This window comes from Meriones unguiculatus, chromosome 2, assembly GCF_030254825.1.
Source record: "Meriones unguiculatus strain TT.TT164.6M chromosome 2, Bangor_MerUng_6.1, whole genome shotgun sequence".
NCBI lineage: Eukaryota > Metazoa > Chordata > Mammalia > Rodentia > Muridae > Meriones > Meriones unguiculatus.
This window is the reverse complement of record NC_083350.1, coordinates 110954174-110981588: the sequence shown is the minus strand read 5'-3', so window position 1 is coordinate 110981588 and position 27415 is coordinate 110954174. Positions and strand designations below refer to the sequence as shown.

The window sequence follows — 27415 nt, the reverse complement described above, 5'->3', positions numbered from 1 at the left end:
AAAAGACTGAAAGGAACATAATTACCTGAAAATTACTTTGAACACACTGAATGTGTTTTATACACTGAAAAGAAATTGAGTTCTTGATAAAAATAAAATATATAATCACTGAACTAGAATAGTAATCCAAAAATGCAATCACTAAAACTCATTTATTTTTTTGTCAAATTAAGGGCTCAAATTTAGTAAAACTCAAATTTAGTTTTACTCTAGCTAAACTCACAGAAGTCTGTAGCTTACTTTATGTTTTTCAAATTACAAGGATAAGGAGTAACAAAAGCCTCCTGTTAGCTGTGTTAAGCTCACATAAGACTTTCCCCTTGACTTATCTCCCAACATTTTGTGGTGATAGTTCCTGCTAACATTAAAATATTTTCTACATCTTTTCTTACTATGTAAATAGGAAGTAAATCCTGGCCGATGAACGTCATTGTTGTAGAGAAACTTACCTTAACTTCCATTGCATCTCTCTCAGAAGAAATCACCACTTACTCTCTGACTTAGCCTAGCATTCCTTGGCAGTGTTTTATTCACTCCTAACAGTGCTTAAAAAAATTGCTTTTTACAAACTCTGTATTATAAAAACATCAATTGAAGGAACAATCATTTTCCACTGTTCTCTGTCAGAGGAAATGGAATTGGATGTCTACTATGCTTAAAATCATCTCTAAAAAATAAAAATCATCTCTGCTGTCAGACTAAAGAGGTTATCAGAGCCGGCTCTTCTTTGGTCTCTCTAGTTTCCTGCTTCTAGTAAGTAGACATATGGTATTTAAAAATAACAGGTCACTCATTTTCAGTTTTGAATGTTTCTTTTCCAATCTATATAATGAACCAAGTTTATTGAACGTATGACAGGAGTCTACTGCAAAAGGCATCTGAAAGACTCTACCGAGCAGTGTTTCAAAGCAAACACTAAGACTCATAACCAAACCCTTGGCAGAGTGCAGGGAATCATAAGAAAGAAGGGGAGTTAGTATGATATGGAAAGGATAGGAGCTCTACAAGGACCAAATATATCCGGACACAGGGTCTTTTCTGAGACTGACACTCAACCAAGGATCATCTATGGATATAACCTAGAACTTCTACTCAGATGTGGCCCGTGGTAGCTCAGTAACCAAGTAGTTTTCCAAAGGGGAACAAGGTCTATTTCTAACAGGATCTCAAGGGCAGGATCTTTGACCTTCCCACCCCCCCCCCCAGGGGAGGAGCAGTCCTGTTAGGCCACAGAGGAGGACTTTGCAGCAAGCCCTGAAGATACCTGATAAAACAGGGTCAAATGAAAGGGGAGGAAGTCCTCCCCTATCAGTGGACTTGGAAAGGGGCAGAGAGGAGACCAGGGAGGGAGTGTGGGGTTGGGGAGGGAATGAGAGAGCGGGATACAGCTGGGACACAAAGTTAACAAAATGTAACTAATAAGAAAAATAAAATTAAAAAAATTATATAGAATTGCCCAAATATTATAAATCAATCGTAGAATGAGTGCAATCAGCTTTGTGGCTATTACTTTGAAAGAGAAAGAACTTTCAACTAAATAATCACTTTTCTTTGTCAATATAAAACTATCAACAAAAATGATAAAAACCTACATATGTTTTGCATTTGTCATAATGACAATATATATTTTACATATTATCTCCATTTAACAGTTGATTCATAATATTCATAGTTTATAGAAAATAAATCTTTACATTTATACAATATAGAATTTATTCATGCTCATACATTCAATAAGTGGTAGAATATACCTGAGAATCCATTCACCTAAAAAAGTATAAATTACAATAATACAATGCCAAATGATAATATCAAACTACATTGATAATTATTTCACAATGGCTACTCAGAAGCAGATACAAAAAACAATTAGGTATATTTATCATAAAAGAGGGACTGAGACCTATTGAAACAACCAATTTGTGAAATGTCACTGAAGGTGCTTAAAACTATAAGAATGTGATACTATGTTCAGAGCATCAGCTTTCACACTTAAAATTGTTAGTGTATTATCAGATATGGAATTTTATAAACAACAATCCAGATGTCCCTCAGTTGAGAAATAGATACAGAAATTGCGGGTACTTTTTTTACACAATGGAATACTACTCAGCAATTAAAAACAAGGAAATAATGAAATTTGCAGGCAAATGGTAGGACCTAGAAATGATCATCCTGAGTGAGGTATCCCAAAAGCAGAAAGACACACATAGTATATACTCACTTATATAGATCTATAAGATAGGATAAATATACTAAAATCTATACACCTAAAAATGATAAACAAGAAAGAGAACCTGGGGTAAGATGATCAATCCTCATTTAGAAAGACAAATGGGATGGACATTGGATGTAGGAGAAAACAAGTAACAGGAAAGGAGCCTACCACAGAGGGCCTCTGAAAGACTCTACCTAGCAGTGTATCAAAGCAGATATTAAGACTCATAACCAAACCTTCGGCAGAGTGCAGGGAATCATATGAAAGAAGGGGGAGTTAGTAAGACCTGAAGAGGACAGGAGCTCCACAAGGACCAAATATATCAGGGAACCAACCAAGGACCATGGATGGATATAACCTAGAACCTCTGCTTAGATATAGCCCATGGTAGGTCAGTATCCAAGTGGGTTTTCTAGTAAGGGGAACAGGGACTATTTCTGACATGAACTCAGTGGTGAGCTCTTTGACCCCTGCTCCTGAGGGAGAAGCAGCCTTGCTAGGCCACAGAAGAGGACATTGCAGCCAGTCCTGAAGAGACCTGATAAGCTAGGGTCAGATGGAAGGGGAGGAGGTCCTCTCCTATCAGTGGACTTGGAAAGGGGCAGGGAGGTGATGAGGGAAGGAGCGTGGGAGTGGAAGGGAATGAAGGAAGGGGCTACGGCTGGGATACAAAGTAAATAACCTGTGATTAATATAAAAATAAAAAATAAAATAAAAATAAAAAACAACAAAAAGAATTTTATAAACAAAAATTTAAAAAAAGAATTGTGATGGTTATTCTTCCTTGTCAGCTTGTTTGGTTCTGAAATGGGTTCAGACAAGCCTCAAGGTGGATATGTATAAAGTATTTCCTGGAAAGGGATGACACTCCCCAAGAATGGGAGAAACCTTCAGATGGTAGGCCAGATTAAGGAGATCTATATAATGAAAAAGCCATGGCTTTTCCCTATCTGCCTTTTCTTTGACCAGGAGTGCACTTATCTGTTAGTTACTACTGTTGTAGCTGCCATTATTTACTGACATTGAAACTCCTGGCTCTGGGAGAATTCTGAAGTTCTTCGTCATCAGCTTGGAACTGTTGAAGCATCTAGCCTTGTGAACTGAGAAGTTACAAGCTTCTCAACAGGCTGTCAGGGGCTGTCATCATACTGTGTCCACCTCTATGCTTGTCACTTGAGGGAGTTCTGTGTTTCAAATAAGTGTTTGGCCCTGCTCTACTGATGTACTTTTAATATGCTCATGTGCCCCTACCGTCCAAATTCATTCCAATAAATCTATAGGGAGGCACCATTTTCACTTCGAGGAATAAGACATTGCCAATCTGTGCTGCATGGGCAGAGCTGAATATATGGCACTATTTAGTGTACTATTTAGTGTCCACACATATACAAAGTCACCTTCCTTCTTTAAAATGGAGTCCGGTGCTATTTGTAAGATGGATTCTCTTCGGACAAGGCACAGCCTGGAAAGCAATGTCCTCCACAATATGGAATGACTTAGAGCAAGACACTGCCACATCTCAGTACCCTCCTGGATTAAAACAACCCCAGTGGTTTCAGCCACTGGCTAAACATTGTTTCTCTCTTGTATAGCTAGACCTACCAACAGAGAGAAAAAGAGCATTTCAGAGGTGGCAGTTTGCCCAGACAGTGTCATAAGAGGCTTCTTCATTAGAGTTAAATAATATTTTACCTAAAAATCTTAGGGACACTAAACAAACCAAATTAGGGTCACATTTTTCATTTATTACATTACTGCTTATATAAATTTATTTTTTTAAACTTATAGGGATATTGTTGAAATATCTGTAGTGATGAAGAAGGATTTATTTGAAGTTCAATGATTCCTTCATTTTCACTTGTGTTTATATATTTTACTAAATCTAATTAAAATAAAATTTACTACTTTTAATTTAACATGTAATCCTTAAATATGATTTAGTTTTCATAAAAGAAATTCTATCTCTCTTACACTTTTATTATTATATAGAAATAACAATATATTTATATTAATATTTAATATTCTAGAATATCTAGGTTCAAACACAGATTTACATTAACTAGTTGAATGACCTTGAATAGTTTACTTAATAAAGAAGATGATTTATGCCATCTTCTTTAAAAATTTTTTATTAAGTATACTTTATTCACTTTGTTATCCCCCCTGTAGCTCCCTCCCTCCTCCCCTCCTAATCCCTCTCTTCCTCCTCCTTCTTCATACATGTCCCTTCCCAAGTCCACTGATAGGGGAGGTCTTCTTTTCCTTCCTTCTGATCCTAGTCTATTAGGTCTTATCAGAAGTAGTTGCATTGTCTTCCTCTGTGGCCTGGTAAGGCTGCTCCCTCCTCAGGGGGAGATCAAAGAGCAGGTCAATCAGTTCATGTCAGAGACAGTTCCTGGTCCCATTACTGTGGAACCACTTGGACACTAAACTGCCATGGGTTACATCTGTGCAGGGATTCTAGGTTATCTCCATGCATGCTACTTGGTTGGAGTATCAGTCTCAGGAAAGACCTCTGTGCTCAGATTTTTTGCTTCTGTTGCTCTCCTTGTGAAGCTCCTGTCCTCTCCATATCTTACTATTTCCCACTTCTTTCATAAGATTCCCTACACTCTACCCAAAGGTTGCCCATAAGTCTCATCATGTGCTTTGATACCCTGCAGGATAGAGCCTTTCAGAGGCCCTCTGTGGCAGGCTCCAGACTTGTTCCCTGTTTTCTCCTTCTTCTGATATCCATCCTCTTTGTCTTTCTGGATAGGGATTGAACATTTAGCAAGAGTCCTCCCTCTTGATTAGTTTCTTTAGGTGTAGAGATTTTAGTAGGTTTATCCTATATTATATGTCTATATGAGTGAGTAGATACCATGAATCTGCTTCTGGGATAGCTCACTCAGGATGATCTTTTCCAGTTCCCACCATTTACCTGCAAATTTCATGATTTCCTTGTTTGTTTTTTTAATTCTTTATTAATTACACTTTATTCACTTTGTATCCCCCTGTGGTTCCCTCCTCCCTCCCATCCCAATCCCTCCCTTCCTTCCCCCTCTGCACTAATGCCCCTCCCCAAGTCCACTGATAGGACGGGGGAGGTCTTCTTTTCCTTCCTTCTGATCCTAGTCAATTAGGTCTCATCAGGAGTGGCTACTTGTCTTCTTCTGTGGCCTGGTAAGGCTGCTCCTCCCTTAGGGGAAGGTAATTAAAGAGCAGACCAATCAGTTCATGTCAGAGACAGTCCCTCTTCCTATTACTATGGAACCACTTGGATACTGAACTGCCATGGGCTACATTTGTGCAGGGGTCTTAGGTTATCTCCATGGATGGTCCTTGGTTGGAGTATTATTCTCAGGAAAGACCCCTGTGCTCAGATTTTTTGGTTCTGTTGCTCTCCTTGTGGAGTTCCTGTCCTCTCCAGATCTTACTGTTTCCCACTTCTTTCATAGGATTTCCTGCATTCTGCCCAAAGGTTGACCATAAGTCTCAGCATCTGCTTTGATAGTCTGCAGGACAGAGGCTTTCAGAGGTCCTCTGTGTCAGGCTCCTGACTTGTCCCCTCTTTTCTCCTTCTTCTTCTCCTTCTTCTTCATACTCTTTGTCTTTCTGGATAGGGATTGAACATTTTAGCAAGAATCCTCCCTCTTGATTAGTTTATTTAGGTGTACAGATTTTAGTAGGTTTATCCTATATTATATGTCTATATGAGTGAGTATATACTGTGTACATCTTTCTGCTTCTGCGATAGCTCACTTAGGATGATCTTTTCCAGATCCCACCATTTAGATTTCTTTGTTTTTTATTGCTGAGTAATATTACATTGTGTAGATGTACCACAATTTCTGTACATTTTTTGTTTTAAACATTTTTATTTTTTATAATTTCATGTTATTATTATTTTATTTATTATTTATTACAGTTTATTCACTTTATATCACAGCTGTAGCCCTCTCCATCTCCCAGTCCACCTTCCCTTCTTTTTATCCCCTTATGCCCTTTCCCTAGTCCACTGATGGGGAAGGTCATTTTCTTAAAGAAAGATCATATAACGCCTACCTTATTCATTTCTTAGGATGACTAAGTAAGTCGATGCTCATTAATTAATGTTTTTATGTCAGTAATTACATAGCTCAAAGTGATGATCATCTCTATTGTGTCCAGTGTTCCCCTGAGGTTATTACATTCTTTGTGGTGATGGTTTCACAGGTACAACACAGATCACACTCATCATACTATTTTTTGAATATGCGCAACATCTTGGTTGATAGTCATACATCAATAAAACTGAAAGGATTTGATTAGTAGTGAATACAATATATCCACAGTGTTGTTTATCTATAAACACAAAATGACTCTTTCTGGAATACAACAGACTGTGATTTAATGAACACACTGTGTTGCAGAAGAGTGTAATTAAATTCTTTTCTTTTGTGCAAGAATAGGGGTTTTTAAGAACAATGAATATGTAAGACAAACACAAAACATTTATCAGAGTTTCTTAGGGGTAAGCGTTTTGAATATACAGTGCATTCAATATTCGTTTCTAATGCTCTAGTTAGTCACTCTTCATCAGATGGACATTAGGTATATTTCCCATCCAAATCTCTGAGTGCTATTATTCCATCATTTTACATTGTGTGTGTGCATGAGGTTGTGAATGACTCTGCAACTGCTCCCTGTGGTTATGAAAAGGCCTTCCAGTGGCTTGTGTTTCTTTCCTTCAGAAGCAATTCATGCAGTAAATACCTAAGTACCTGTGGCTTCCTGTCTGTAGAAAGCAACATCAACCAAACACATTCAGCTTCAGCAATTTCTCACATGGAGGAAGCATTAAACCTTCTCTAAACTTCTCTGAGTCAGACTTGTCTCTTCTCTTGTTTATTTCTTGTTTTCACACAGTGTACTCAGACATGGCATTTTCCAGTGAACTATCTCTGAATGGGAAAAATTTATTAAGCTCTATGGGAAAATGCCAACAACCCTTCCTTCCTTCCCATGAAATAGTCAGAGCATTGTTTTCATGCTTGCACCTATCAACAGATTATCAGTTAGAGTGTAACAGCTGGTTTACTTATAGACAGTTAGAACTTTGCATCATATGTATCAAGACTTGCATGTGCTCAACACTGTAAAATTATTGTTTCCAACATGAATTTATATTCATTGAAAACATTTAGAAAGATCAAATAGTCATTTTTACTATGATATTGAAAAATCATAGTTGTTTTGTGTTTATAGATGCAGTTGAGAAATACAACTGAATGGAACAGTCTAATTTTCCTTGATATGTTTTAGCATTGTGAAACAGTGTTCTTCATATTGTCATAGACTCAAGGTAATCCTCTTGCCTCAGTCTCCTATGTGATGAGACATAAGTATTCCATATTATGCTCTATGAGGCTCAATTTTTTTATTATAAAAAAATAGCCATAAGTTTTTTTTTTGTATTGACTAGGCATAGCCTAAAATTGGTATATTTATATTCCATTTTACATAATTATATTCCCATTAAAAACATACTGTTTGAATAACCAGCCTTTACAATATAGACCTGATACACAAATGCATCATTCAATCCCTTGGATTATGTGGTTCTGCATATCTGCATAATCACTTCTTCAACCCTTGATACTTTCTACTATCCTCTAAAACAGTGCTCCTCCTGATTCACAAACACACTCATTATCGTTCTCATTCTGACGTCCAGAACATCCCCTATGCTATGACCCTTGCCTCTACCACAGATACTCTTTAATTCAGATGATTCCTCATGCTTAGATGGAGAAGCCACTCCATTCAACACAGCAGGTTTCACCTCATGTCCACACTCCTTTGTTCTGATGCCTTCCCTTTCCTTCCTTCCTTTCTTCCTTCCTTCCTTCCTTCCTTCCTTCCTCCCTCCCTCCCTCCCTCCCTCCCTCCCTCCCTCCCTCCCTCCCTTCCTTCCTAGAACTTACTTTTGGTTAAAGCCCATTTTACGACCTGTTCTCCCCAAGTGCACTCTGAGAATACAGCCATTCTCTTAGTGCTTTGTTTAAGTGTGAATTTAAAACCATGGATTTGGAAGTGGAAGGCAATTTAGAGATATTGTATTTCCATCCCTTAGTGAGGCTTGGAAAAGCGAAGTGAGTTCATGATGCCACCTTTCTTCCAAAGCTGAGATTGAATTTTCTGAGTTCAGATTACATACTGTACAATAGCACTTTTATTTTAGTACCATGTAGTTTTTCTTTTCGTATTAACCACATACTGTATTACTGCAGCATTTTGTATTTCATTTTATAAATCTTGTTTTTAAGTTTTGTATCATCCAGTTTCCTCATCTAGTCTAATGAATGGAGTTAATGTATCTGTTTTCCCTTCTCTATCTTTTTATTATTCTTTCCCCCACAAAAATCATAAAACACAGCTATAAAGTACATAAAAGAAGTGTTTACACCAACAACAAACTATATATATATATATATATATATATATATATATATATATATATATATTAGTAACCTCACAAGATGTAAACATAGGCAGAGTGTGCCGCAGGCTGTACCATCTAGATCTGCATAAGTGTGCTCTATAATGTCTGCTTGAAGACAAAAACACCTGGCTCTTTCTCAGGGCACATCACCATCATTAACTGACTCATGATTCTGTATGTGTGTACTTGCATACATAAGTGCCACTCAACTTATAATTATAGACCTAGCTGAATTCTATTTTCAGAGTCATAAAAATGTGTAAGCTCAATTTAGGTTCTATTAATGACTTTTGTGATTCTATAACTATTTAGCTTGGGGAAAATATTAATTACAGAATATATTAAATGATCCTATAATACCCTCTCACTTTTGCTATCCTAAACTACGATTTGTTAGGCTCATTATTGTCCTTTATTTTGCTTTCCATCACATTAGCAAAAGTCAACATCTCTCTGGGACACTATCTTTTATTTATCCTTCTCATGGCTATTTAGTGGCACATAAGGCCAAAACTTTATGTAACAAGGCTTTACATGTATGCTTCAAGACCTGCCTGCTATTGTCTAGCTTTTTCTTTCATGGTCCCATGAGCAGATGTAGACACTATGATCATTTGAACCACTATGCTTTTATAGATTCATATATATTCTAATGTAAGTCCTCTTTTCCAGTAGCCTCAGCTCAAATATGCACAACTGTATTTATGCGAAGGAATGTATGTGTATGTTGAGAAGGGAGAGCCAGGCAGCTGCTGCTCTAAGATAACTCTGTAGAAACTGCATGACTGAGTCGTGAAACACCCTGCATGAATTGAGAACAGGTTTGAATATTGGAAAGTCTCTCCATGAATTGCCCTTTCACAAGAGAGCAGTCCCTCTGGAACATCAAGTTAGTAATCAAGGCTATACTTTACTATTAAAACTACTCACACTTAGAGTAGGTTGTCTTAGCCAGTAATTAAATCATAAAACCACTGAATAAACTAGCTGACATCTTTGTAAAATGGGGATTTAATTATAAACTTCAATCTTGGCAATGCTGCTTGAAACCCAAAACTGTGAACATGAATGTGTATACTCAACTAAAACTAAACTTTCCACCAATTAGCGATAGTTCTTTCACTTAGAGTTTTCTCTTCTTAACCTGCTGGCACATTTGAGCCACTCCTCACACTCTGAGCTCTTAGAACATGCAAACACTTCCTCAAATACGGTTACTAAATTCAGAAGCCCAAGAAATGACTGGTGAGTTGAAAACTGATGATTAAGCAGAAATTGAAGAAGTGATATGCAGAAGCATGATGAAAATTTCTCTGTAATAAAAATGTTACTACAAAGCTACTATCTAACACTTTTAGTGAAAATAGATTGAAAAGAAACTTTGCTTGCTCATTGTAAAATAGATTCCAGGTATGAATGTTCCCTCTGGGAAATAAACAGGCTTAGAGGAAGTGCTTTTCACTGAAAAGACGTGACTCCAAAGCAAAGTCTATACTCATTTCCTTGATATCTTCTGCTATAGAAACTTGTAGGAGTTTTTTTACAATTCAATATAATCTTGGATGATTTCAATTAGTAACTATTATCTAGTTTAGCAATGTTCTCAAAAATTATTATCTGATGGAAATTTCCTTTCTCACACAGAAACCAGCCAAGAGAACACCTGGTCTCACTGCCTTCCTATCTGGTGTTCTTCATCTCTTGGGGATGAGTGGAGGTGAGCTTCCATCTTTAGTGGATATTTCTGAGAATATCTTTTGCACCATGGTCCTGGCTGGCATGAAAAGAAAGGTTTGTTGAAGAGAGCATGTAATAGATTGCCATGAACTTATGTTGGTGGAAGTGCTTGTCATTTCCTCTTTCCTTCAGTGAATAAAAATTGGACAAGTGGACAGAGGTAAGCTAAAGGAAATGGCTGCCAAGTGCCTAAAGAGAAGACACACCTGCACTGGACACTGGCTCTGCCGTACCTTTACTAATGCCTGAATTCTCCAACAGTGTAAGAAATGGACATCTTTTCCTGGGATAGAACATAACAAGAAAGCATTAGACCTCAGAGAATAGGTCTAGTTAGATGATTCCCTGTTTTCCAGTTCTTAATTTCTGTCATTGAAATTGAATTATTCGTATCAAACACATGAACATACAAACGGATATAATACACAGCAGATATTTACATATGTGGCCTCATTTTTTGTGACTAGAGTCACATGTGTTCCCTAAGCATGCCTTTTCTTACATTTACTGATTATTTTAGCAATAGCTTGAAACATCAGTGCCTAGGAATGATCTTTTGGATCTCAAAATACATTAATATTTTTATTTTGGGAAAGCTGTGATGAAAAACCATGCTGTGTGTCTAAGGGATGCTAATGAATAGTATAACGGTGGGACATTTCACAACACTCAAAGATCACCATGGTTTTTCTGGCTCTGAGTTATGCCAAATTATTTTGCCTTTCATAATCCCTGCTTTTGTCATTTAACTTACCTTTGGAAAGTAAAAGAATGTTAAATCTTTAAACTAGAATTTCTTCCTCTAACAGCACAGAAGATCTTCTGTCTTGTGACAATGGTGTTTATCAAGTGGTCTGAGCTCCGTCCCTGCCCTCTCTTGCTGTCAGGAAAGGTAGCTTCTCTAGTTGAAGCCCTGGCCCTCTTGAAGAAAGATCTATTACTCATCCCCCGCAGCTGATGTATTCAGTCTATGTCGCTTCAAAGGACCTCTGCCTCCTTACTAACCTTTCTTCTGGTGTCTTCAACAGTTCATAACTCTTCTGAAGAAGCAGGGACTAACACTAGGGAAATTTCACGGAACTATAGACTAAAACTGGAATAATTCCAGGACGACAAAGACAAGTAGTTGCTCTTACAGACCCAGCAGAGCAGTTGAGCACCATCAACAGCACAAGAGCTTACAAAAGTGCTCACTTCTCAGAATGTGAGGCAGCACACACTGCCTGATTCTCCCTCGGCTCAGCAGACACCATTTTTTCTACAATTCTGCGTCAGAAAGTGGGAATGGTTTTGAAGATGCAAACCCTACCTCAGCTCTATACTCACATCGTAGCTGACAGGGCATGCAAACCCATATTTCTAATAAGTACCTTTTGGTAGATTTTGGAAACAAAAATTAAGCTTTTCAGAAGCCCATTTATAGAGTAGTAACAGAGATGGTCCTTTTCCCCCTGGTATCTGGGTAATGTTTACAAAACTACAGCATTTAGCAAAAGCCTCACTATTCTGTAATGTACAAAACCTTGGAAAAGTATGTTTGCATAGAAAGCTGTAAGTTGTAGTTAAACCACAGAGGCTTAGAAAACTCAAGTAGAAGTCCTAAGTGTCTGGCTACCTGGTGGTCCCAAGAGCTTTGTCTTAATGTATGATTCCCTCATGCTCTGGGTCAGAGATTGACCCCCTCATGACCATCAGGCTTTATACTCTTAGTAAAATTTTAAAATTCTTTAGTGCAATCATATTGATACTACTACATACAAGTCACTTTAACAAAGAGTTGAACTCATTGTTTCAACCCCTGGTTATTTCTTTTGTCATTTCTTCTATCTCATGCTTATCTCCATGACAGCTTCTTTCCACCCAGATGTATGTGCTCACCAAGACAACCTCAGTCTGTATCAGCCTTTCCACGTACAGTGCTTCCAAGGCACTGCAGCCTCCAGATTGCCTTCTAATCTGGGGGGTTTTGGAGGGAGAGAGATATATAGACACACGCACACACACACACACACACACAGAGAGAGAGAGAGAGAGAGAGAGAGAGAGAGAGAGAGAGAGAGACATACAGACAGACAGAGACAGAGAGGGAGGGAAGGAGGGAGAGGGAAGGGAAAGGGAGAGGGAGAGAGAGCAGAGAGAGAGATAGCACCATGGCTTCCATTGCCTCCTACATCAGACTATAGGTTTAAACTGCATCTTTCAATTTAAAGGTATTAGCTAGGACATAACATTTTCTGGACAGAACATTCCCTCCAATTTAACATCTGTGCTTTCTTCTGATGGGCAGAGTGAATGGAATTTTATGTAAGAAGTGGGAAATAGTAAGAGCTGGAGAGGACAGGAACTCCACAAGGAGAGCAACAGAACAAGAATATTTGAACACAGGGAACTTCCCAGAAACTCATACTCCAACCAAGGACTATTCATGGAGATAACCTAGAACCCTGACAATGTAGCCACTTCTGATGAGAACTGATAGACTAAGATCAGAAAGAAGGAGAAGAGGACCTCCCCTATCAGTGGACTTGGGGAGGGGCATGCATGCAGGGGGGGGGGAGAGGGTGGGACCGGGAGGGGAGGAGGGAGGGGCTTATGGGGGGATACAAAATGAATAAAGTGTAATTAATAAAAGTTAAATAAAAAATTTTTAAAAAGCCTGCAGTTATAGAAAAACTAAAAATTTCCACTAGATGGCACTCCTGAATCAGTTTAGTTTTCAGTTTTCATCATTATAGGTTTAGAGTGCAATAAAGCAGGAGTAGAGAAATAAGTGAAGGCCATTGTTTGCAGTGACCTGTGACAACAAGAAGAAGGAGTCAAGTTCTCTGGAGCTGGAGTTATAGATGGTTTTAGGTGCATGATGGGAGCCGAATTTAGTTCCTCCTGAACAGCAGAATATTTTAATTATTGAACCATCTTTTCTGCTAAAATATTTAATTTAAACAGACAAAAACAAACAAAAAGCAATGCTGATTTTTCCAAATGCTGACTGTTTCACCATTTTTCTTACCTAGGTTATTCATAGGCACATGATATTTAACTAATGCATTTCAGAATTAACTTTTCATTTTCCAGACTGTCTAATGGTAGGATAGAAAACTGAATATAACTTTTAATACTAAATTTTCTAAATTCAATTACAAACTTAGTTTTGATTGGGTCTGTAGGTTTTTTTTTTTTAATGTGTATAAACATGTCATTTCCAATTTAAGAGTTTTACTATGATTCTTAAGAGCAGAAAGGGTTATGAAGTAGGTTCCAAGTTGACTTGAGTGGTTAAAATACTGTTTCCTCCCCCTACAAATTGTTTCAAAAATTAAAACTTGTGTTTCATTGTTGAATCTGAGTTAACAATATTGGTATACATGTGGAAGATTATTATAATTTATACAGCAGTGAAGAGGTGACTACCTGCAGAGGGATTTTAATCCAGCAACATGGCTACTCTGACTAGAATAGGAGACATACCCTTAGCACACACCCTTAATCCCTCTGGCAGGAATATAGACACGCCCTTAGTATACACCTGCAATCCCAAACAATGAAGGTAAAGCTGATTTGTAGAGAGAAGCACCCAAGTATGAAAGGGAAATCTTATTGAGAGGCAGACAAAGTCAGTTCAGATAAAGATTTGAAGAGATAGGATATGCCCAACTTTCAGGAGAACAGAGAAGAAGCGGCATCTTGAGAGAGTAGGCAGTTTTTGTACAGAGACAGGTTGAAGAGAGAACAAACTAGACACTGGTGAAGACAGAGGAGTGAGAGGATTAGAAGAGATTGCTAGAGCTAGTTTGAGGCCAAGCAGAGCAATTCAGTTAGAAGCTGAGAAAAGCCAATTTGAATTAGTCAGCTTGGAGGGGAGAGAAAGAGGAGTTTAAGACAGAACAACTGAGTTGAACCAGCCAGCCAGACTTCAGAAAAAGGTTGAGCTTCTTCAGCAGTAAATCTCGGTGGCTGAAAACATTCTAGGCCTCCATTAGATTTTACAGAGGCTAGAAACTTCTAGGACTAGGACTAGGTTAACAGATAGAGGCAGTAAGCCTTGGATACAGTAATTATATCAAGAGAATATGGTTACTTTTACAACTAACTCCATTAGGCACTTCAACTGGATATTATTGAATAATAATGTGTACAGCCAAGCACTGTACCTGAAATGTAGCCTGGATCTTATTGTACTTCTCATTGGCACCTACCTGATCAACTGTAGCTTCTCATCTCTGCCACAATTAGTTCACATCTGATTTCACAGGTTGGTGCCCCATTTGGCCACCAAAGGTTAGTTCTCTTCACTGCTTCTAGTACAAAGCAGTGTTGGCTCAGGTCAGTAATTCCTGAACTAGAGTTAATCTCCCTTAATACCTGAATACTCTACTTTTTAGATGATTGTATTGAAAACTAGAATTGGTTGCCTAGTATTACCAGTCTATCCAACTTAAGAATTGTTATTTAGGGAATGTAAAGGAAATTACACCAAGTCCAAACATACCCACCACAAGTAGAGAACTAGACAGGTAGCCATGGAAGCTTGGAGCCAAACAAAAAGCGACTTTTCAAATCACAAATTAGCAAATGACTAAATAATGGCCACAATGTTATCTAAGTCATTGGAGGATTTTCTGATTGTGCTGTCAAAGAATGAACTGAAGCGTCATACACTGAAACTAAAGCATTAATAAATCATACTCCTTTATAAAATACCAGAAACCAAAACATAGATGAAAAACTTGAAGAGGATGTGCTGAGAGAAAGCACAAGACAGAATTAAGGGGTTTCCAGAAAGAGAATTAAGACACAGATTCAAGAAGACGAAAACAGCTATGGAGACCCAGATCCTCTTCTAATAGTTAATATTTTCATACCTATTTGTTTAGGCAAAAGGTGAAGTGACTATAAATACTGCTGTTATAAAGGAGACTAGTGAGAAGTTGTTCTCATCTACATGTGAATCTGAGGTTTGTTCTTAAATAAGTGAGTGGGGAAGGAATGAAGGTTTGGGGAATTCTTTTAGACTAACATCATTGCCATGTATCAATACATGTATATATAGATATCGACATATTATATATATATATATACATATATATATATGCTTACATTCAGAATAATATACAAAATTAAGAGTTAATTTCACACCAACAATATAATTGGACCCTGCCTTTCAAAAGCAGAGTGCATTTGCACTTGTCAGAAAGTGAACTCATTTATTAATTAACCATTGTTTACTTTTAAAAAGCTCTTAGATTGCTACTTTATGTTGGGCTCCATGCTGAGAATTCCAATGGTAAATTAGGTTTCCAGACCTACTCCCAGGAAGAGAAGATTAAATGCTCAGTTCTCTTTCTTTAGAAATTTATGGCACTCACATTCAATTCACCAAACACATATTTTGCTTTTGTTTCCACTTTTGCTTTTTACAGTAATGCCATTTTTAAAATTGAAAATATTTCAATAAAATGTAGTCTGATTATGGACACTCCTTTTCAATTTTCATAAAGTAAAACACATTTTTTTTAGTCAATAAAATACACTAAATAAGGTAAGATTCTCACTGAGATGAAAATAATTTTAGGTGATTTGCATAAACTCCCACTCTCAGTACTGGAAAGCAAGACTGTCAAATGATTTTCCATGTGCAGTGATGCCCAAGAAAATTTTAACACAGCAGTCTACCAATTCCTCATGGATCACAGTACAAGGTAATCCCTAGTTGAAGTTATAAGAGATTGATGTGACTGTCAAGCACTGTTTATAAGAGTTTTTATTATTAAGTGTCATAATGCCAGGCTGTGAACACTTACCATGAAGGAATCCTGAGGTACCTTGGCTGAACACTGGTCTGGTGCTTGGAGCTAATGATTCATGCAGTCCTTGGTGTGCTAGCAATTTAAGGCTATAAAAGAAAAGTAAAGAATAATTACAGTTCTTGAATCAGTATTCACAGTAAGTTTTTCACATACTCATTCCCAAAGCAGCCCTGAAATTGAGATGTGATGTGGACCCTGAGAGATTTAAATTTTTTCTACTCACTACTTTTAAATGGCAAATTTAATTTTACCCTTCACTTGGATTTGAAAGAGTTTCATACCGGATAACACATGGGACAGTACACTAGGAATAATAGCTTTGGACTCAGTGAACTTTGTAGGTAATTTGTTCCCTTCTGTAAGTTCAATAATAGCTAGTAATTTCAAAAACTAGGTAAGTGGGCTTGGATTGACAGCACAGCTGTGTAAGGTTAGGCTCACAACTAAAATGTCAAAAATAGGTAACTGATAATATAAAAAAGGTTGCTTAAGTTCAGGCGGAAATAGTCAATCTGGTGTATACACATGGCTAGCAAATTTTCTACTCACAAGTACTTTTTTCTAATGAGCTTCTTCGATCTCTATAGTGCAAACTTTCAATATATGACTCTAAAGTATATTATCTATCAGTTTTTGTTTTCTATCAAAATTTGATTACTGATGTCTTACTATGTAGAGGGGTGTGTCAGACAGTGAAATCCTTCAAATATCTGTGTTATGGTTTCAATTCTAATCTTGAACATTGTCTGAAATTAATAAGATGGCTATGTCTGTAGCTGAATGAGTTCCTTCTTTGTGGACCATATGCAATCTATAACTATAGCTTTTCCTCAGCTGTTCTGCAAAGGCAGGGTAGGAATTATCCGAGCTTTCTATGAAGCTTTAGTTATAACTTGTTATTGACACACTGAATAAAAGTGTACTGTCCCACAGAGGAGGACCTTGCAGCCAGTCCTGAAGATACCTGATAAAATAGGATCAGATGAATGGGGAGGAGGTCCCCCCCATCAGTGGACTTGGAAAGGGGCAGGGAGAAGAGGAGGGAGGAGGGTGGGATTGGGAGGGAATGAGGGAGCGGGATACAGCTGGGATACAGAGTTAATAAAATGTAACTGATAAGAAAAAAATAAAATTATAAAAAAATAAATAAAAAGAAAAAAAAGTGTACTGTCATTTCCTTCTGGTTCTTAGTACTAAATTGTGGCTCTGGTTTCTCTATCTTTTATGCGTTTATACACAGAGTTTTCAGTGTGAGCCCAGAGAGCCTGAGCATCCTACCACTGTGCTCCATGTTTCTCCATCCCAAATGGACATTAAAATTACCTGGGGTATTGAGTAAATAAAGCTTAATGTTCAACGCGACTCCATATAAAACAACCTGTTATCTCTACTGTATATCCACAAAATTCCTGTCTGAAAATTCTCCGCCATGATAGGAGTCTGTAGGGGAACTATAAGAAATTAATTTTGTTATTTCCTACATAGAAATACATTTTAATCAGGGAACTGTTCGTTCAGATAATGAACTAGAATGCAGTGGTAGGTGCCTCTGATTGCAGCACTCAGGGCTTGAAGTAAAAGGATTGTGAATTCATGGCCAGCATAAAGTATTTAGTAAGATTTTTGTCTTCTTAGTAAACAAAGAAGCAAGCAGAAAGTTATCTGGCTGTTGTGTTATGCTGTGAAGGAGGTGTGGGGAACAGGAAAGTAGCTTGTTATATGACAATTATGCGGCTCTCACTCTAACTGTCTCTCTTTTCTCTCAGAGACATGATACTTAACTATGTGGACATGAAGAAGAGTCTCTTTCAGTACAGCTGTGCTGTCTAAACTGTCATAAAATGTTGGTAACATATCAATAAGTTTTGTATTTTATTTTTTAACTTTTATTAATTACACTTTATTCACTTTGTAACCTCCCCATAAACCCCCCTCCTCCCCTCCTAATCCCACCTTCCCTTCCCCTTTTTCATGCATGCCCCTCCCTAAGTCCACTGATAGGGGAGGTCCCCCCTCCTTCCTTCTGATCCTAGTCTATCAGATCTCATCAGGAGTGGCTGTTCCCCCATCATGGGGCGATAATAGTTTTGACATCTACCTGTGCAGTAATAATTCACTGTGACTCAACTCAGCCTGTGACTTTAGTGGACGTTAGTCATCAGAAACTCTTCTGACATTGAAACCTTTGCTTATCCTTTCATGTATTATCCTGACGTCAGTGCTCTTGATTGTGCACTGGACTCATCATCGTAGTCTCACTGATTACCCTTTAGATAACTGGAGACAGTCACAAACATCTCTGCGTCCTTTATAGATGGGAGAGTTTCAATCATTTCAATGATTTTCTCTTAGATGCCTGGTGGTTTGAAAATTTGGTTGGAAATACTTTCTTACCTTTTTTTCCTCAAGTGGCAAATTACCTAACTGGCTCTGAATGGGTTTGCAGCTGAGAGTACAACTCTAGTGATGGTATGTGAATTTCAAGGCTAAGTCTTTGGAAGCTATGCAGCTCCCTCTGTGTGCATTGTAACAAGCCTTGTTGGCATTCGGAGCCCAGATGGAGACCAATTTGTCCATTCCCTGGGTCAGCTGAGGCACAGTGCTTGTGTTCTTTACTACATGCAGTGAGTTCCTCCTTCCCCACTCACACCTTCCCTTCCTGAGCAGCTGACACTGCTCATCATACTACCCAGGACTCTCCACTCACAAAACCGTAATACGCAATAATATACCCAGCTTCATCTAGTGAGTTTTGGGATAGTTACTCAGCAGCATCTATTAACCTAGTCTTCAATTTGTTAGTATATGCTTTGTCTACAATGCATCTTCTTATTCACATTGGTACAAATGATCTTAAAATAGTCTTCCCTTTGTTTATTGGTTAGTTTGAAATTTAATCCATAAGGTAATTTCAATTAAAACTCTGAGGCATTCCCTGGATGCCTGAGGGAGCGTGGAATTGGGAGGAGAGAGGTGCAGGGCCTATGACTGAGATGTAAATTGAATTAATAAATAAAAAAGAAAAAGAAAAAAATGATCATCTCACCAAAAGCAATCTACAGATTCAACACACTCCTTGCCAAACTTCCAAAACAAGTCTTCATAGATACTGACTACATTTTTCAGCTTCATATGGAAACCTAAAAATCCCTGAATGCTAAAACAATTCTGAATTTTAAAAAAAAATGGAGGAATCGCTATCCCTGATCCAAAACTGTATTACATATTTATAGTAATAAAACCAGCACGATACTATCATAAAAAAGGCAAGTTGGTGATCAATGAAATTGAATTAAAGACCTAGACATAAATTCGCACACCTAAGGACACCTGATATTTGAAAAATAAATACACACTGTGAGAAAAGCCAACAACTTCAATAAATGTCAACAAATATATTGGTTAACCTTGATGCCTGAATTTAGAAGATCCAAGCAACAGCTCATGCTGGCGAGGATATGGCATAGGGAGAACATTTCTCCACTGTTAGTAACAGAGCAATAGTTTAACTTTTAATTTCATTAAATTAATTAATTACTAAATAATTTACTGCAATTTATTTACTCTGTATCCCCCTTCCTCATCTTCTCCCAGTCCCACCCTCCCTTCCCTTTCTCCCCTTATGCCCCTCCCCTAGCCACTTTGAAAATCAGTGCAGCATTTCTTTGGGAAAGTGGAAATCAATGCACTTCAAGATCCAGCTAAACCACTCTTGGGCATATACCAAATGGATGATTCATCCAGGAACGAGCAAGTTTCTCAATCATGTTCATTGCTGTTCAATTCATAATAGCCATAAATTAGTAGATGTCCCTCAACAGATGATTGGATATAAAAAAAAAAGTGATACGTTTACATAATGGAACATTATTCAGCTGTTTTAAAAAAAAATCACATCATAAGATTACCATGTGAGTGGAAGGAACCAGAAAAAAAAGTCATTGTCAGTTAGGCAACCCATAGAAAGAAAGGTAAATAAAGTATGTATTTGCTTATATGCAGATAATAGGTTTTAAATTAATGCTGCAGTGCATAGGACTGCATTGCTTAGGTATAAAGAGAATAGGAGGGACAAATAGCTCTTTTAAGGAAAGAAGAATAGAATAGATATTTATTGGTGGGTGACAGTTGGAGATGTAATAGGAGAATCACAGTGGTAACGGAAAGGAAGAGGGAGACAAGGGAGAGAATATGGGGAGAAGCAGTTTAAATTAAGGGACATTTGAGTAGTAGTATGAGTACATAATTCAGTAGAATCTTCCCAAATATATACATATATGAAGGTGATCTAAACAAAATCATGAATAACGGGGAGACAGAGCCCCAGTGAACATCTCTCATCACCAAAGGAAGCTTTCCATACTGAGAATGGGTTACATTTAATTGTGTGGTTGTCCAAAGGGGTCCCATGGCAACCCCCAAACAACCCACAATGTTGCCAACACTGTCAGTTGCTCTACAAACAGAAAGCTTGGCATTCAATTAAAGGAAAATGGCAACATCAACCAAGCTAAAAACTGTTCAGTCAACCATCGTGTCTCCCTTGCATAACATGCTAGTGCAATGGTGACACAAACCTGTGGGAACAAACAAGCAAGACCTGGTTTGGTTTAAGGTCCGCTGCAATCCATACCCAACCACTGTTTGTGTGTCTCAGAACCTGCTATTTCTGGTCTACCAAAGCAACAGCAGCAAGGTTACTTCTAATGACATTCTGTTATACGCATAGACCAGTGCCTTGTTCAGCCATCATCAGAGAAGTTTTCTCCCAGAGCAAATGGAAACAAATACAAAGACCCACAACTAGACAATACAGAGAGAGTGAGAGACCTTGGAACACTCAGCCCTAAATTGGTTGTCTCCAACATATCTCTCTTACTGCAGCTCAGGGAACCCTGCAGAAGAGGAGGCAGAAACAGTGGAAATGCCAGAGGCAATGGAAGACACCAAGGAAGGTTTTCTGACCACAGCAAGACAGATATGAACTCACAGAGACTGAAGCAGAACACATAGGGCCACCAGGGGTCTGTACCAGATGCTGTCTCAGAGCTGAAAGCAGAAGTAGACAAAAGCCCCACCTTAACCAAGAAGCCATGTCCAATTGAGAACTACTTGTAAATGAAAATTTGTTTTATTTTTCACCAAGAAAATCTTACAGGCCAAGAAAACTCCTCCTATTGATAGGCAACATGCCCAGCACAGCAGTAGAGAGCCAACAGAAAATGAACTCAGTGCATCTTTGAAGGTTCCTTGTCTCTAATGGCTTGTTCGCTTGGAGCATTCCCCTTGTTTTTAATTCAGTTTAATCTTTTCATTTTATCATTTATCTATCATCATCTATCTATATATCTGTCTATCTATCTATCTATCTATCTTTCTATCTGTCTATCTACAGGTCCTTTGTATACACATAGTTTGGCCTCCAGTTTTGTGTATTTTTGGAATTCCTGAGTATGTGTTCAAGTGCGTCTCTGTGTCTATAGCTGTTTATTCTGTCTTTTCTTGAGACCTCTTCCTTCTGTTTGCTTTGTTCTATTCCAGTTAGCTTGTTTTTTTGTTCTCTAATTATGTTATATTTTATTTTATTATTATACTTCAGAAGCTTTTTGTTTTCTCACAATAGACAAAAATGTGGGTGGATCCATATGGGAGTGAAGGTTGGGAGAAACAGGGAGAAGTTACAGGGAGGGAACTGTAATCAGAATAGGTCGTGTGAAAAAAATTGTATCTTCAATAAAAAATGAAAATTTTGAAACTTATTTAATTTTGTAGTTGTATGTGTGGAATAGTGGCATATATATATTGCTTAAATCTCTCAGTCTCTTTGACTCAATTATTTCTTATATTTTCTTTTATACGTTTGAGTTCAGCTTCAGGAAAACAGAATTGTAAGTAAAGGAATTATAGGACACCTTTGTGTATCTAGTCTAAGAGAAGATAGTCTATTCTCAATTATTGTCTTAGTTAACTCAACTTCAAAATCCAATGTCTCTTCTTGTTGAAAAAATGCTCCTTAATTTAAAATTCTTACCGTTAAGGTTAATATGTGTGCCACACACATATATACAAGTGGAGAAACAAGTAATTTAAAAAATTGAACAAAATATGAACTTATGTAAATTTTAAAATTTTGCAAATGTTCAAAGTTTACTGACTATAACCACTTTATAATTTGATTATATTAATAAATACATACAAACATTTAAAATTCATAACACAAAAATTATAATTTGTATCTGTAATTTTAATAAATAATACATGATATATTTCTAATTTTACCACTAGATGGCAAACATTGCTAGAAAGTTATATGTCTCCACTCAATAAAAATTATTGGGAAGTTGTAGGTAACATTTTCTATTACACAGTTCTTTGACCTATGAAATAACATAAATTAAACATCAAAATATAAACAAAACAGCCAATAAAATGTCTAAAAAACTCATTAGTATCAATAAGTTTCAGAAACTGTTTTTCATTGCTGTTAAGCAAAATTCTATGGATAAATTCTCAAAAATGTTGTCAGAATAAAAGTCTGATTCCTTAGAGCACACATTTCTCAATCGTGAACAGGAATAGTGTCGTAAATGTTCAGAGCACATACACTCTATTCTTGCAAGAACATAGTTTAAAAATTACAAACTGAAGTGACTGATCATTAAAACCCAGACAGGAGCTTTCCTGGGACAGCTATTAAAAGCATAAATAAACAATTGGTACGTTTATGAGCAGCAAGATACCTGTTCTTAAGAAATGAACAGTCCAGAATGCACACACACATTGACCATTGTTCCTGATAACTTCCACATAATTATTATATTTATCATGTGACTAAGAGATACAATAAAAAAATGAAACATAACAAAAGGAGATAATAAATCAAATTAGACTGTGTGGTTAGGATACTAGCCCTGAGAATGCCTATGCTAATTCAGAAATTGCCTATAGTTCAGAAGGTTCCCCTCACTTGTTCAGTGGGAGTAATTTTAAGCCTAACATAGAGGGGAGGAAGTGTCTTTAACAATTTATGCATTTATTCATTCAATTTTGCAATCTCATAATGATTATTCATCAAAGATCCTAATATGCATCAAAGTCAAGTCCTAATATCAATCAGCTTGTGGAAACCAACAAGTATTCACTGCACATTTCCCACTGAACTTTGAATGCCATCTGATTAAGCACAGAGGAGAACTAGAAAAAGGAGTTTGCGTTGGTAATAAAATATCTTTCCAAGAAGGTGATTGTCAAGCAGGCACTGAAAAGAAAGGAGTAGTCAGGATGGGAAGGTTCTAACACTGAGTCATATATAGATAATAAGTTTTATTAAAGTGAGAATTGAAATTAAATCTCATGGCTTAGCCATCAACTGGTCTGTCCTGAAATCATGGTCGAAACACATATAGGAAGAGAGTCAGTCCTGGAATTCTAGGATGCGTGTCTTTCTGATTGTCACCCATCTAGCTGGTATATGATTTTCCTGAGTACTCAAGATTGTGGCCTAAAAATACAGAGCGACACTCTCACAAAATGACAAATATTAAATTCCTATGTTATTCTCAAGACATCAGAATTTTTGTTAAATTAACACATGAAAATTTTTTGCAACCAGATATCCCTAGAAAAACAAAACAAAACTGGGAGATGGACATGAGTGGGAGTATTATGGTGATTAAGAGAAAGGATGAGTCACTAATTTTATTTTATTTTCATTATTATTATTATTATACTTTTGTCTTTGGAAACCCATAGCTGACAGCAACAAGGTCAAATAGCTCTGCTGGTCCCTTTCCAGACAGGACATTGTGATATTTAACAAATTAGTAGAGGCTAGAGAGGGCTCAGTGGTTAAGAACTCTGGCTCTGGCTCTTTTTGTTAATGACAAACATGTTTTTTAAGAAAGAAAGAAAAAAAAAAAGGCCTGGTTTCTCAATACACCTTTAATGTCTTTAAATTGTTTCATATCTGGTCAAGCTGAAATTTTTAAGAACTGCAATTTTAATTTGTAATAAGTTTGCAATTTGATTTTTTCAAAAAAGTCAACAAACTTCAAGCACCTGTTAATAAAGGTTTTAAATAATAATAATAATAATAATAATAATAATAATAATAAATAACCCTGGCTCTTCTTCCAAAGGTCCTGAGTTCAGTTCACAGCAACCACATGGTAGCTCACTAGCATCTATAGTAAGATTAGGTGCCCTCGTCTGGTGCACAGGCAAAATGCTGTATAAATAATAAAAACAAGTAAATCCCAAAAAACAAACAAACAAATTAGTAAATTTAACTGACCTGATATGAGGATTTTTCTTTTCTTTTTATTAATGCTGGGCAACAGATTATCAAGATTGGCTCGGATGAGGTAATCCTCTGGGCTGGATTCTCCTATATATTCTAGGAAGCTTTACTTCCTCCTTTACTTCAGAGAGGCTTTCATATAGAGTGACTGCCATTTGCAATTCCTGGATGATGAGGGAGTGTCTAGAGAAAGAAACAGTAAGCAATAATTAGAAGAGAAACAAGAGCAAAGCAGAAGCTTAAAAAGCTTGATATCTTCCCTCTCAATGCTGTGCTTGGAGCACAATTCTGAAATATCATAAAGTACTTGGCCTTTCTGGCTCCAAAATGAATAATCTGCTTTATTACACTGGGTGGGAGAAAACCTAATGCCAACTAAAGGAAGAGAAAGAACAAAGGTGTGTTTTAAATAGATTATATTGGCACAAGGTCTGGTTATGTCATTACTTCAGATAGGAACAAGAAAACAATCAGCATAAAACCAAGTCTTTGGCCTTTCATCTTGTTGAAGCCCTCCAGGTATTTGTCAAATTGTCATAACCAGGTGTTGCTCAATGTTCACTCACCCCTGAGGAAAACTTCCCGAGGCACCAAGACAATAATGAGTTATTTATGCCCTTGTCTACACGATTCACATGGACGCTTCCATTATTTATTGTCTGTGTTAATCCCTCACATTCCAGTATTCTCATTTGAAGGGCCTACTGTATGCAACTTTGGTAATCTTGTATGTAACCACCCTTAACCATCCCTGTTATTAGAATGAGCATCTTAGAAGAACACATATGAAAACTTTCAGATAGATATTCTAGTTGTATATGCATATATATACATATAAGCACGCACTTGCACACCACACACAACACACACACACACACACACACACACACACACACACACACAGCTAGAGACAGGGTTTCTCTGTGCGGCCTTGGATGTCCTGGACTTGCTTCCAGACTGGCCTCAAATTCACAGAGATCCTCCGGCCTCTACCTCTCCTAGTGCTGGGATTACACTACCACGTCTGGCTTCTAGTTTGTGGAGAGCCGCTCGTTAAACTGCATTGTTAAATTTTCATCTTGGCCTTTACCTTGAAAAGAAAGGGGGAAGTTTCGCCAAATTCCTTAAAAGCGTGTTCCAAATTCCTCAAACGCTTGTCTTTGTGACCTTGGACCATAACTGCTTTAGGGAATTAGTTTTAGAATAGGACTTTATCCGCCATAGGGAGATAGTTTTTGAAATGGAAGTTGGGTGTTTCCATGAACCTTTTCTTTTTGAATTGATGTGACTTGTCTTTGTTTTACCTATAAAAAGTGAACCCTGGAATAAACCCAAGCTGCTGCTTCAGTCATACTGACAGTGAGAGACCAAAATACAAATTAGCAGCTATTATTAAGACCTGAGGTGGGTGGAGGAGTCCAGTAATGCCCTGAGGGGAAGGACCGCCTTACTGCATTCTTTCCCTACCCACTAGAGATAACAGTTGCTAGGAAACTGGCCCATCCCCCTAGGGAGGGACACCAGGTCATTATGGTCTGGGACCTTCCTATAGCCAATCAATTCAAAATGTAGCATTTTGACCAATAGATGCTTGCCAGGCAGGAATTGCCCCTGCCTTGGGCATGCTGGGAGGGACCAGAATCTTTAAATCACCCAACTAACCTAACTAACAGGGCGCTCAGCTCCCACCTGTTGGTGTTGTGGGCCTGCCCAAGCTGGAGCTTGTAATTTACAATAAAAAGACCCTTATGTGTTTTACAATGGAGTTGATTCCTGTAGATCTTTTGGGGGTTCTCGAACTGGGTGTAACAACAGCCCTCTCAAGCCATCTCGTGTATAGTGTGTTTTGTTTTAATTATTTTAAATCCTCACTCCCCACTCAGGTACTGTTTGACTCTGCCAGTGGGCTCCAGCACTAGTTACAGTTTTAAGAGAGAAAAAGCAATATTACTTTGTAGTTGAGCTTGTTTGTGTAGTGGGGTTTCCTGCTTGTCCCAAAACTTTCTTCTGTGACAACAGATTATGAATGTGGGAGATTTCTTGATCTATACTATATGAGGTAGGACAATTAAATTTTAGTAAGAGAATGGGGGGATTCTGCTTACCATGCATGAGGCCCAAGATTCAATCACCAGTACCACATAATGTGTATTTGGTGGTGCATGCTTATAATCCCAGGGATAGGGCCAGAACACTAGAAGTCCAAGTCATCAATGACTTCATAGCAAGTTAAAACTAGCCTGGAATATAACACACTCTGGGGAGAAACAGAGATACAGAGAGGGAAGGGAGGTAAAGGAAGAGGGAGAGGTAGGTTGGAGAGGAGAAATAAACTGCCTTTTTGGCATGTTCAAGCAACAACTGGAAGCATTTCCAATGTGGAAAATAAAGGTGAAGAGTGAATGGGAAGACTATGGATTATCCTTTAAGATTTACAGGTCACTCTAAATCTAACAACACTGATTCACTAGTTTGGTGGTTTTAAAAGAGCCCATAGAGAAAAAGCTGACAAATGAGTCTTTTGTACTGATTGTACAATTATTTTTTTGCACCATAATGGAATTCCTATTTAGTACTGCTTTGAGTTTTGATAACACCCTGCTTATATGAACTATGATAATAATGACTAAGCGAGTATCTCAGAATCTGAGATAATTTTATATTGACAGGGGTGGTATACTCAGTGTATACTAGGTGGCTGAAAACTTCCCATTAGTTACAAACTCATTATGGTAACTTCTTCTTGAGAAAGGGAAGGCTTATTAGTCCTCACCTCATTTGGCCCAGGTGTCAAATTCATAGAACCAATCTATGTAAGCGGAAACAATACCAGATGTTATTTTCTTCCTTTTTTTCAATACGATTTTGAATCCATCAAAATTAAATTG

At 37.5% G+C, this 27415-nt stretch overlaps 1 long non-coding RNA gene across 1 annotated transcript in view; it reads right to left on the bottom strand.

Moving 5' to 3' along the window:
* Window positions 1-24648, bottom strand: part of LOC132652175 (uncharacterized) — a 51708-nt gene extending 27060 nt beyond the window's left edge. Inside the window, exons 1-2 of the long non-coding RNA XR_009589651.1 lie at window positions 24522-24648; window positions 16223-16314 (exon numbers count right to left, since the gene is read on the bottom strand). This is a non-coding gene — a long non-coding RNA (uncharacterized LOC132652175). The remainder of the gene's footprint in view (window positions 1-16222; window positions 16315-24521) is intronic.
* Between the last annotated feature and the right edge of the window lie 2767 nt (window positions 24649-27415).